At 44.6% G+C, this 12,664-nt stretch overlaps 1 protein-coding gene across 5 annotated transcripts in view; it reads left to right on the top strand.

Annotated features, from left to right (window-relative positions):
- ZEB1 (zinc finger E-box binding homeobox 1) overlaps window positions 1-12,664 on the top strand; it is a 124,724-nt gene that overhangs the window by 12,676 nt on the left and 99,384 nt on the right. The window lies entirely within an intron of this gene.

Genomic DNA, 12,664 nt, shown 5'->3' with positions numbered 1-12,664 from the left:
AAGGCACGGTTGTGCACGAATGCAACTTTTCTAAGTTTCCTAAGCTGCGTTAATGAATATGAATAGAAATTTTAGAACTGTTCTCTTCTCTTCCAACTTTTATGATCACACATGTCCTGCTGAGAGAGGTATTGCTGCCTTGGGCTGACCTGGCCTAGCACAGCTGTAATGCTGAGCTGCGGCTGGTTTTCAGGACAGATTTCAGAAAGTTACAGAATACTAAAGACAAAGAACCATAAAGCAGATGAAAGCTCAACTTCACTTAGCCAGAGGGAGAAATAGGAAATGTGGTTCTTGTTGTTTTAAAGGTATTTAGGTTGTAGAGAAAGAAGGTTTCTTCCTCAGGCAGACAGTGTTACTCTGCTTCTCTGGTATTTAGGCTGCAGTAGTGCAGTAGGCTGGTTAAAATGCTGGCTATGAGAAGTTTGCAGGTACAAAAGGATCTGTTCAATAAACTTCTCTGTGCTGAATTATTCAAAGCATTTATAAAAGCAGTCTCGTGATGGGGTATACCTTGTGCAGTAAGTGCTATGGTGTGTCAGTCCGGCTGGTCAGGCTGTGGGCCATTCCCAGGTGTCTCTTGTAGACATTCCCTGCAGCAAGGAAGCTTGAGAAGTTTATCTAGATCTTACACCTGATAGCTTGAGAATTATCATTTAGTTAGTGTGGATAAGGTTCTGTATTTAAATGTAAAATATAGTCTTAGTGCACGCTGTACCTTTCCAGTTCTCAACCTTTTCCTTTTTTAAGCGTTCTCCCTGTTACAGACCCTCATAGCTTGCTGCTCTGTATTCCACCTCAGTATGCGAAGTCCTGATGGCCAGCCTGTGCCTTCAGCTTTGACAAACGCCCTGCTGTTAAGGCACGGAAGCTGAGGTTTTATGGTGATGTGCTGTCGGTCCCTAATTCAGTCTAGAACCACGTAATTACCTTTTGTTTGATTTGTCTGCTGTTATCTGTAGGTTGAGTGCTCACAAGCATCTCTGCGGTAGTGAACTGCTACGTGAAGGAGACGGAGGGGAGGGTGGGCAATTTCCTCAAGCCTCCCCCCCAAAACCATGCACTAGCTCCAGGCCTACTTTACAAACTGGATGGATGCAAGTGTCTTGTGTCAAGAATAAGTCCAACCTGGAATCTTCTCGTCTAACTGAAAATCTTGCCCCCTATAAATAAATGACGCTTCCAGGGATATGTTTCACAAATAATAAAATCTGCTTGAGAAATATCTTTATTTACTGCAGAAGTACTTTTTTTCTTAAGTTGATGCTGAGACATGGGACAATAATGCCATGGATGAGGAGACTAAAGTGAACCATTTAAAAACCAGCAGAAAAAGACACATTAGCAGAACTAATATCATCTAAATTTCATTAATAACGGTGAGTGCTAACTTCACTTCGTGCAAAAGACTGACTGATGCTCAAGAACTTTAGCAGAAGAGATGATGAGATGTTATTGTGGCTTAACAGCGGTCTCCTAAAGATTTTCAGACAAATGTCCTGCTCAAGCCATCACTTCCATTCCTTGTGGATAGCTGGCTGTGTGGCAGGTGGCATTCTTGGCTGTGTGTGGGCATAGCTGGCAGAGATCAGTTTTTGTTGTGTTCCAGATGTTCTGTGCCACTCTGATAACAACTGAAAACTAAAATACTGGTTTTAGTTTCCCATGTTCTGTAGAAATGAGTCTTAGGGACTGTTTTTTCACTTTGAGAAAGAAAATGTGTCTTCTAGTAGGCTTATTCTTTCTTACCTCTGCTGTACAAGGGGCAGCTAAAATCCCAGCTTACTCATCATTTTCAGTATCGATATTTATGTTTTTCAGACGTACTACTTAAAAACTTTCTCATGGTCTCATTACTCAAGTCCTTCTGCCTGTGAGATAAATGTGTTGCAGTGGTACCAAACTAAAAACATGACTACAAAAACATACTGAAAATCAGTGAGCTGTTTTCCTAGGTAGCTAATAAAGGGTAAGGGGGAACATCGCTGGTCTCTCCCTGTTTGTGGCTTTAAAATGGGATTCTAGTAAAGATAGAGGAAAAACCATCACTAACACTGGCTGGAGCATAGTGACATTTCTTGGCTGGTTCGTCTTTTGAATACTTGTTCACATGTCACCGATTTGATTAAGAAAAGAGTTACTGTTATGCCTTTCCATAGCTTTCCATACATTTGTGTTTCTGGCTCCAAGTCATGTATTTAAAACAGTGTTCTCAGAAAACCAGGTCCCCTTAGCTTCAGCTGAGCTAGATGTTCAGGTGCAGGTGTCTACAGCCTGTTCTGGTGCTGTTAGGCTTGTGTTACACCCACGGATGCACTTTGTAGCTTTCTTTCAAACTGGAGTACAGGGTTCTCTTCAGACTCAGACTGAGAAACGAGTCTCATTCCTGAAAGGTTTTGTGCTTTGGTTGAGGTACTGATGAGATTTTTGTCATCTGGCTGAGATGCTGTTTGTTCCCATCTTTCCTGTGTGTCTTAGGGCCTATTTGAATCCCCGCGACTCCAATTCTGTGGGATTTCTTTTCCGTGAGTAGGAAGAAGATTCTCTTGGATGCACTTCAGAGAAAAATGCTAAAAAGCCTCATGTTTATCCTAAAACAGAGTAGTACTTCTGAGAAGCTAAAGACGTCAGTGCAACGTTGCTCTCCCACCTAGGTGGGGTAGTGAACTCATATATCTCATCCAGCTGACCAGGAACTTCAAGGAACAAGTTATCCACCTCTCCCTCTCCGGCAGCTGTGAGTTCTGGTAACTGAAGTCATGCTCTATGTTCTCCTGCCAGGAAGATGCTTACTGTTAATGAGGCCCCGCTGGGTTTTGCCAGGAGCCAGTCCTCTCGAGTTGAGGTGGCTGCTGCCAGACTCGGTGAGAAACATGAGACTGGAGGCTTGGTTCAGTTGTCTCAGCATTTGGTCGTGTCATTTTAGGCAGTGGAGGGAATCCAAATGCACGTCACCTAGAGCTGCTGCTCGAAAAGCACGCACCTTCCTTTCTCATACCTGTGCACTGCAGTGAAAACTGTCTGTATCTCGTAGTCACGAACTCTTCAGCAAAGGCTGAAATGTAACCCACCGCAGACCAGTCAGCCTTCAAAATTTTTTAGATCCATTCATTGCATGTCTGTAGCTTTCCTTTTGATTTTTAAGGGTGTTTGGGAAAACTGCGCAGCCAGAAGCATCCTGATATTACTGCACTGGGTGCTATCGGTGATGTCTATTCAATACCTGCGTTGCTATTTTGTATGAAACCTTACTCCTCTGTACCTTACATGTTCTTAAACCGCCTTGCGGCCATCGTACCCTGCTACACAACTCAGAATGTTCTAAAACTAGTTAGCCACTGCACCAAGATGATGAATCTGTTCACTTCCACAGCATGATAAAATAGGAAGGATTTCCATAATGTCCTGAACATGATCTGGCAGTCATTAGAAAAGTAATGTGCTTTGTTCCCACTGAGGGACAAAAGAGATTTGGAGAGATGTGAGGCTTGTCTTGATTTATGGTGTCTGTGTCGTCATCCTAGTGGTCTCACTTGAGGAAGGACAAGGCCTTTTAGTCATGCCTCCTGTCCCAAACCTTTTTAGAAGCATGTCCTTATTTTTTAATGTTTTTGTCCATTTCGGTAAGTGGGACACTCACGGAAAGCTTGTTACGTATGGGTTTCCACTTAGGCGTGAGGGCCCTGGAACAAAATATTCCATCTCCAGATTACATCAGTTTTCTATTTAAATTGGGTTCTTAGTTTTTCACGGGGGAAGGGTGTAGATGGAGAAGTCGTATTGGACATCTGGACATTCACGAGGACCTATTTCCTTCGCCAAAAAGAACAAGTGAAAGAAAACTCTCAAGGAAGCACAAAACCTGCATCTATCAAAAGGAAGAAGGCTTGCTTCTGCCTAGAGCTTGTTTAAATTGATGCTTGAGTGTGAGAGGAGGGAATGTAATGCAACTAATTCATGTCAGGTAACGGAGCGTGTCCCACTAAAAACATCCTGTCCTGCTGCTTCCTTGAGAAGCAGCCTTTTTTGGGGTCACCAAAACCCGGTGTGGTGTCACCAAACCTGGTGCTTTTGGTGGAAACCTCAAGGAGCAGAGGCTGCTTTTTGACAGATGCACTTGAAATACCTTGGCATGGGAGCTAGGGGTGGCAGTAAGAGGCATTGCTGTTTGATGTCTGGCATCATTCAACTTCAGGAGAGGTGTTAGCAAAGTTAGCTGGCAGGATTCTCTCTGGCAAACCAACGTCTTTCTGTGAAACCACCTCTGGAATAAAGTGGCTCGAGATCACTGCTGAATCGCCAGCTGGGCTCACCGCTGTGCCGCTCCGAGCTGTGAGCACGCCTCACAAAAGCTTCGGAAGAATAGGTTTGTTTTCCCGTGCTGTTGATATTTCTCAGCAGGTTTTCTGCTGCTGCTCCCCCCTTTTTTTGTAGCCCTGCAGCTGTCCAGCCGGCTACCGTTTCAAGTTAAGTTGCTGAGTTATCTTCTTTAAACATCCTTAATGAACATTCAAAGACTGATAATGTTTGATAAACTGAGAACTTCACCAAGAAATTATTAAATAAAACTTCTTGTGCTTTCTGGTTTAGCTACGTAATTTGTATGTGTCTTCTTTATACTGGAACCAACTAAGCAACTTTTAGGTTAAAAAAACAACAAAACCCAGGCTTTTTCCTAAAGCGGGAAGCCATATAAATGCTTAGTTTAAGCTTTCTAATAATTCAAAATTCAATATTCTGCAGATGAATGAGCTGAGTTGTCATCAAGAATCTGGCTAAAAAGGAAAATGACTCGTCCCTTCTGGAGAGTGCTGTAGGGATGAGACAGTGCCAGCTGTGGCATTTAAATGTTTGTCCAGAGCTGATGTTGTCTCTGAGCTAAACTTTGCTAAACATGCTGTGAAATACAGTTTGTGCCAGCCAAGAATACGCTTGTCTGTTGTGGTGGGAGTTTAGGCTGGTTCATTTCAGACCTCAGCAAGCGGCAGCTGAAATACTGCGAAGTGACCTTTGACATAGGGACCCATGAATGCCCCAAGTATGATTTCACTTTCCCCACGTTCTTTGTGAACCTGAATGCTTGTCAAATCAGATGTGTGTTTAGACCTTTTCACTGAATGTGCTCGGAGGGGAAGAACAAAGCCCGGGGTCAACTTGGCATAATCCCTGCGTTTATCTTTATTCTATTACGGGGGCTTGTGGGGGATGGAGCAACTATTCTCTGCGAGGTGAAAGTGCAAGTAGAGTGTAGGTAGGCTATCCGTCTTTCCTCCCAGACTTTCCCAACAGCCTGGCCCGTGATTTACTTGCGTTAAGGTACGGCTGACTAGGCAGGCTGCTGCCTCGGCCTTGTGGTCCACTGCCTGTGCTGTGCCGAGCCCTCCCGTACCTGCCGCGCCGGCTGGCTGGTGGGACCAAACACCCACAGTCATCGTGGGCAGGAACGGGTACACCTATAGCACCTGGTGCTTTGGGGAACGGATGCACCTATAGTGATCTATAGCACCTGGTGCTTTGTGGGATGGATGCACCTATAGCACACGGTGCTTTGTTCTCCCCATCGGATACGGGAGGGGAAGTAGCAGTGGGTTTCTGTACCTCTACTCTGGCTTTGGTGCGAATGGTCATCTTATTTTAAGAGATGATCAGCTTAATATGATTTACCGTATGGTACGTATATATATAAATATATCTTCTCTTCCTTTTTTTGCCTCTGCAGGCTGTTAGTCATCCCCAAGTAAGGAGTGACTAAGTCCTTCATTACACATTCAAATTGGGAAAGCCTTTGTCTCTGAGGGCAGGATTGTAGAGTTTGCCTAAACTATTGTTACAGACTTTTTTCGCAGTATTTTTAGATTTTACTCTGGTGGTAGATTCACTTCACAATAAAGGATTGTTTCTGCGTGGAGCTGGAGTGGTCTGAATCTGTAAACGAGCTATTGTGCGGTAAAGTACAAGTGGGTGGAGGAACTATATGACAAAAGGCCTGGTTACCTTTACAGTTTGTTCGCTGTACCTCATACACTTTGTTTCAGAAGAAAAGCACTATTCAAAGGCTCGAGTATAAGGAGGCAGTCTTTCACACAAGGCTTGTGGGAAATTTCTCTCCAACTTGTGGGTTTTCAGCTCGTGTCGATTTTACCCTGCACGTTCTGAGACTGCCCCAAACAGCTTAAGGCTGCTCTTCAGGGGAAGAAAAAACACAAACCACACCTCCTGGGGTGAGCGTTTCCTAATCTGACACTTCGACCAGTATTTTCCGATTTACATGTGCGCTTGTGTAGGGCTCTTCTGTTTATTTTTTTTAATTGAGCTTTGCAAGTCGATTTTTAAGTGAAGGTTTTTTTAAAGGTTTCCAAGATAGGAAGTCGCTTTTTAGCTACTAATTTTAGAAATTAAAAGCAACATTGAACAACAAGATGTATTTCTTTCTTTACTAAATCTAGTAAGATCCCAAAAGCATTAGTGTGCTTTTTATTTTTTTAACAGGACTTGAAAACTTGGTGTTCTCTGTGCTAAATCTGCCCTTGCCTTTGGTTGCTCCCGTTTCACTGTTTACTTTCTCTTCTCTTTGCTTAGTGGCTTAAAATCCCTTCCCTGTGCTCAAAACCAAAGCTGCTTCGCTCGGCACCCAGTTTTCAGATGTGAAGCCCTTTCACACAGCCTCGCAGCTGGGCTGGTGTGTGCTAGGGAGAACAGAGTTGCTCAAATCCACCCCATCAGCACCGCGGGGACGAGGAGGGCCTCGCAGCGCGGCCGAGCAGGCTGCTTTGGCTCCTCCGTGTGCCCTGCTCCTCTGCTGGGCACCAGCAGCACGGCATGGAGTCCCTGTCCTCCCAGCTGACAGCCCAGGAACGGAGATTAACAGGCTCCAGCCCAGCTGAGTAACTCTGACACGAGGAAGCCGAGGCCTGGAGCCGTGCCTACGTTAGCTGTCGGCGCTGCGGAGGAGGCAGCCTGTGGCAGGAGGGCAGAGCAGGTATTTGGTGTGGGGAGGCAGGCCGTCGGTAGTAGCTTTTCTTCCCTCTTAGTGCCGTCCTTTCCAGTCTTGTGTGTTTTGGGGAGATAAATTTGCAGTCTCCAACGTGCTCAGGGCTACCAATAACTGCTTCAGGAGAGTAATTCTGGGGAACCTGCTGTAATGATCAACTCTGCTGCTTTAAGGAGTAAGTTTAGCCCCTTTCTTAAATGCTGTCAAGATTACGAGCAAAATTATCTCAGGCTGAGCAGCATGGTTTGTTGTAGGTTGTTTTTTTTCTTCTGCTTGTTCCCCCTCCCCCTTCCCATCACAGCCTGCCATTCTCTGCTGCTTTGGGTCTTGTATTTCTATACATGACCATCACAAACCTGCTTGTGAAAGCATACTTGTCACTGTAGTCTTTGCATGTTTCATTTACTTGTATAATGTTAATGGCAGCAACAACTTGATCTTAAAGCTCCCTTATTCTTGTAAGCTGTATATAGAAAATCCACATATAAATCTTATATGCCACAACTTTTAACATTTCACACTATATCAAAACTAAAAAATCCCACCATAGTTAGGTGAAACTGATTCATGGTTTGAGCTCTCTTGGGTGCTTCTAAATACCAGAAACTCCTGAGCTTGTATTAGTCAGAAGTAAAAAGCAACAGTCAAAAGTCCTCTATTGCAATATTAAGTTCTTGAATTGGTAAATCGAGCCTGCTCTTCTTAAAATGCTATTTATACTTTTATCTACTGCCAGCTTTTCTCTTCTTCTTTCTGCCAACCTCCTCTTCTGTCAAGCTATGAAAGAGTTGCTGTTTTTTTTTTCCCCCTTCTTTCTGTTCACTCTTTTAAGACAGCTCCAGCCTCGATGTCAGAGGTTTCCCAGTAACCCATGCTCCTGTGGCTAGTCCTGTTGGCTGCCAAATCTGGCGTATTCTCTTGGGTTTTGGCTTTTAGAGCTGCGAAGGCAGGATTTGGAGAAGCAGCTCGACCAGCTGGGAGGTGAAAAGGCTGACCCAGGGGAGGAATGTTGAAGGAAACAAACCTGCTATTACATATCTAGTTGCTAAGTAGTGTGGTATTAGTTGCTCTCGGGGCCTTCCAAAGAAGGTCAGAGGAACTTCTGCCAGCTTCAGGTGGGAAGAAGTGCAGCAGAGAGATGAAGCTGGGGAGGAAACTCGTGGCAGAGCAGGGAGCAGTCAATCAAACGTCCTGACTAAGCAGTGTTTCCTTAAAGCAATACAAGCACTCAGGGAGTAACCCGGCTCTCACTTCTGGAAGATGTACAGTGCTAGAAACCCCTTGTGGAAGGAGCAGAGCTGGGTGCTGTTGCTGTAACAGAACAGTTGCTCACAAACGCAGCTGAAACGGGCAGTTCTTGGGCTGAGTTTTCACTAAATGCTGTAATTTGGGGATGTTGTGGCAAGCTTCCATTCTGAAAGTAAAACTAGCCGTTATCTGCCCAATCTGTTCATTTAAGCGACTTGGATCATATTTAAGTAGCAGCTACTGAAGGCTTAAATAAGCCGACTGAGCTCTGCACTACTAATTGTGGGACAGTTTGGGAGGGGTGTTATCTATGCACAATATTGGATGCAAGAAGGAAATGTATAGGTGTTAAAAGGGAGTAAAAGGCAATTGAAGTAATTACGAATTCACATGCTAAGGTAAAATAACAGAAAGGTTGCTGCTGGGAATGACTCGGAAAATGTTGGTGAAGGAAATATAATTGGTGAAGGAAATATAATTGCGTTAAACAAAGGTTTAGAGAAATCTTTATCTCTGATCTTGATGAAATCTTAGTAAAAGTGTGGAAACAACAGCTTTTGAAAGACTTCATCGAGACAGAATAATGCAGAATCAGTGTCACGTGCTGTAACACTATTTACAGCAATACTTCATTTAACCCCTCTGCAACGGCTGCTTCAGTTTGTGCTTTCACATCCTGATTTTTATCCTCGATTGAAAATAATTCCTACTCGAGCTGGCTGGTGACCCAAAGTGGAACGAGCTGATGTCCCGTGCAGAGGTGTGCTGGCAGTGCCTGAAGGCTCTGCTCACCTACAGCTGGGTGCAGGTGGACCAACTGCGACATCCAGGGGTCAGTGATGCAGCCTGGACTTCTGGTCTTCTGTCCTCCTTGAGCTGGGCTGATACTGTGGGGCTGAAAGAGAAGGATGTTAGGCTGCATAACTGGTAAACACACGGTCCCAGCATTATTCTGCGGGCAAACACTTGATGCAGTTCTCGGCTCTGTCAATAAGTAGGTCTATGGAAGGTGCAAGATGCGGAGATGTCCCCTGGAGTTAATTTCTGATGGTTGGGACAGATTAAGAACATTTTGCAGCAGTCCAGGGAAGCGGTACCTTGTTTAGATGCTGTCTCATTGTCATGTCTGATCACGGCTTAATTCAACTTCTGGATTTTGTGGTGTAGGTTGGTTGTGTTTGTTTTTTGTTTGTTTGTTTGTTTGTTTGTTTGTTTTTCCAGAATGGATTATCTTCTTTCACCCAACCTTTATTTAGCTTTGCTTTTTAAGTCCAGGGCCCTGTACCCAGTAGCTGGTAAAATAAATAAATAATAAAATATGGCCCAGTTGTGATGCTAGCTTCTTACAAAGAGCAATCCTTGTCAGCCTTTCCCTGCTCCCAGAGCTCATGAATGAGGGATAGTTTTCCTGACCCGTTGTGTGCTGGAAATCACTCGGATGTGTTGCTGTTTTTAAAGACAATTCTTGTAGGGCAGAATCCCTCCCTTTTTAAGTATATCTAAAAACATTTGCTTTTCATGCAAACTGAAACTTGCACGGAACATAGGTGAAGAATTTGACTGGTGCTCCATGAGCAGGCTTTCTCACCCCGACTCTTGTTTGTGAGACAGTCCTCGTCTGGAAAACCTTTTTTTTACAGGACCGTTTCCCAGCAGTTGCTTACAGCATGTGTACGTTTGGCCTATCAGCATGCCTGTGTACTTTGGCCGTATAAGCTGTAGGGTTGGCTCACAGACCGACACCTAAATTTAGATGCCAGGGTGTGAGCTCATTGCCTGTGCTCCCATTATAGTCTGCGGAGACCGAGTCAGTGGACCTGAAGAGCTGCTCAGCTGATTAAATCCAGGTATCTACCTTGGTGTGAGCAGAATTGTCCTTTAGAGACCATTGACTGCAGGAGGAGCTTGGGCAGCTGGTTGATTCATAAATTCCTAAATCTTAGATGTTATCTGTGAACTACATCCCACTGTAATGCTGTTTTTATCTCTAACAGTTGAAAAACTGACATTCTCTTTCTTGCTGTGCTGCTTTCTCTTAAAAATGAGAAGCTGAAGTTCCTGAATCTAAAACCTAAATATTGAACAGCTATCTGGCTGAATGCATTCTCTAGCAGACTCTGAAGTGTCTTTAGGTTCCCCGGGACTGAGCGGTGTCTCGGTTGAGACGGGCAGTGGGCATCCTTCTGCCCCTTACATTCCAAACAGGAGGACGCCTCCGTGTTGGTCTGTAGCCGGAGCCATCTGACTTGAGTGATGCTTCTGCTGCCCTGAAATGGGCAGTGAATGAGCTTCTCGTGGTCGCTCTGCTACTTCTGAGTCGTGTTAGGAAGCAGCCGTGGAGCTGTTTTTATTCTGTACAGTCGCATGTGCTATCTGTTGATCGCTGCTAGCTCTAACTTAACGTGCTCCTTTCTGGTGAAATGAGGATATCTGTTTGCTTCCGTAAATAAAGCTTTCCTGCAGAGCTGATGAGCTCAACCGAAACTGGTGTGTGGTGTTTCGGAGGGGGGAGAGGTCTGGTGGTAGGAAGAGCTGCTTTAAGCACAAGGTACCACGGAAGAACTAGGAAAGCTCTTTAAATAGCAGCGTGATTTTTCAGAGCAATGGCCTTGAGTTCAGTGTGGTCAGAGTAATTGCTGGTTGTTCCAGATCAAGGAAGGGTCAATTGCAGAACTGAGCAGCTTAGACACAAAAGTGTCTTTTTCTTAATCCCTCTTTCCTTCATATTATAAGGATATTTCCCTTTTTTTAAAAAAAGGTTACTTTGTAGCCAGAAAGCATCTCTCTGGCAATGCAGACAGCTTGGACTTTGCTGTGTCCTCGACAGAGTGCTTGCTAACCACAGGCTGCGCTCTGCACTTAATTACTGAAGTGGCTGGGGGAGGACAAAAACCTGAAGGATGATGCTTAAACAAATAAATGGCCTTAGTTAAGCCCTTCACACTGGGCAAAGCTCCCGTAGAAATTCCCCCATCTTTATGCTCATACTGCAAAGTGTTTCTACAGTCTTTGAAACTTCATGGAGATGAAGAGACCTGGGTTAGAAGAGGAGCCCTTTGTAGCACCGCAGTGAATTAGCAGAGCACCGCACACAGGAGGTGTCCTGTAGGACTTCAGCTCGTAGCTGTGAGGTGGAGCACTTCAGGCTCTCAGGTCAAGCGATGGGGTTGTATGGATGCCTCAAAGAGGTGCAGAGTTGGCACTCTAATTAGCTGTAATCCCCTTTTCTCTCAAACCCCATTTTTTTCTTCAATATTTTGTTCAGCAGATACTTGCCATGCAGCATGACCAGTACCTTCATGCTTCCTTCCCATCACTGTATCAGAGAATTATCTATCACCTCTCAGACAGCACTTTGTATCTGTTGCTGGTTTTGCAGCTTTTATTTGGGGATTCTCAGGTGATTTTAAAATCAGATTGTGCAGAACTGTGTTAGAAGTTGTATGGTCACGTCTCCAAATAGCAACTGAAGAGAGCTGTGGTTTTGCTTCATGGACAAGCACTGTATTAATCTGTTCCTGTAGAAATCAAATCTTTTAAAGCTCTACAAGATGGGTTAGGCACCACATTGCTTCAATATTCTGAAAACATGATGTTTGACTGAAAGAGTTAGCGTTCTCTTCTGGTCCTGTATATGTTTGTGTATATTTTAAGACACTGTTTGGAAATACCTTTTTTAAAAAAATAGCTGTTCCAAATACACTAATATCCTTTTGAAGTATAAATCCATATATATCATAATCTGTAAGATTAGCTATCAATTAAAAGAAACTGATGGCCTGGAAGTAACTTGTCCAGTATGTGGCATTAAGTAAATGAGACTGTCTCCTCAGAAGGAGCACTAGCTTTTCCTATTGACCTTTGGGAGATCTTGGTACAGAATAGCTACCTTCAGCTAGAGTGTAACTACAAAAAATAGGTGGTTTTTCAGACTGTACTTGCACACTCGTTGTAATATGTGCATTGCTTTAAAAAGAGTGATCCTGAAAGATCATAAAATCATCACATGGTTTGGGTTGGAAGGGACTTGAAAGCCCACCGAGTCCCAACCCCCTGCCATGGGCAGGGACACCTCCCACCAGCCCAGGTTGCCCAAAGCCCCATCCAGCCTAGCCTTGAACACCTCCAGGGATGGGGCAGCCACAGCTTCTCTGGGCAACCTGGGCCAGGGCCTCACCACCTTCGTGGTTAATTTCTTCCTAATATCTAATCTAAATCTCCCCTCTTTTAGTTTAAAGCCATTCCCCCTTGTCCTATCCCCACACCCCCTGACACAGAGTCCCTCCCCAGCTTCACTGTAGGCCCCTTTAGGCCCTGTCAGGCCACTGTAAGGTCTGCCGAGGGCCTTCTTTTCTCCAGGCTCCAACTCCCTCAGCTCCAACTCCCTCCACGTGAAGGACGCTGAGGTCTGTGGTGGCTGAGTGC

Source organism: Aythya ferina, assembly GCF_964211825.1.
Source record: "Aythya ferina genome assembly, chromosome: 2".
Taxonomy (NCBI): domain Eukaryota; kingdom Metazoa; phylum Chordata; class Aves; order Anseriformes; family Anatidae; genus Aythya; species Aythya ferina.
This window is presented reverse-complemented; position numbering and strand designations above follow the sequence as displayed.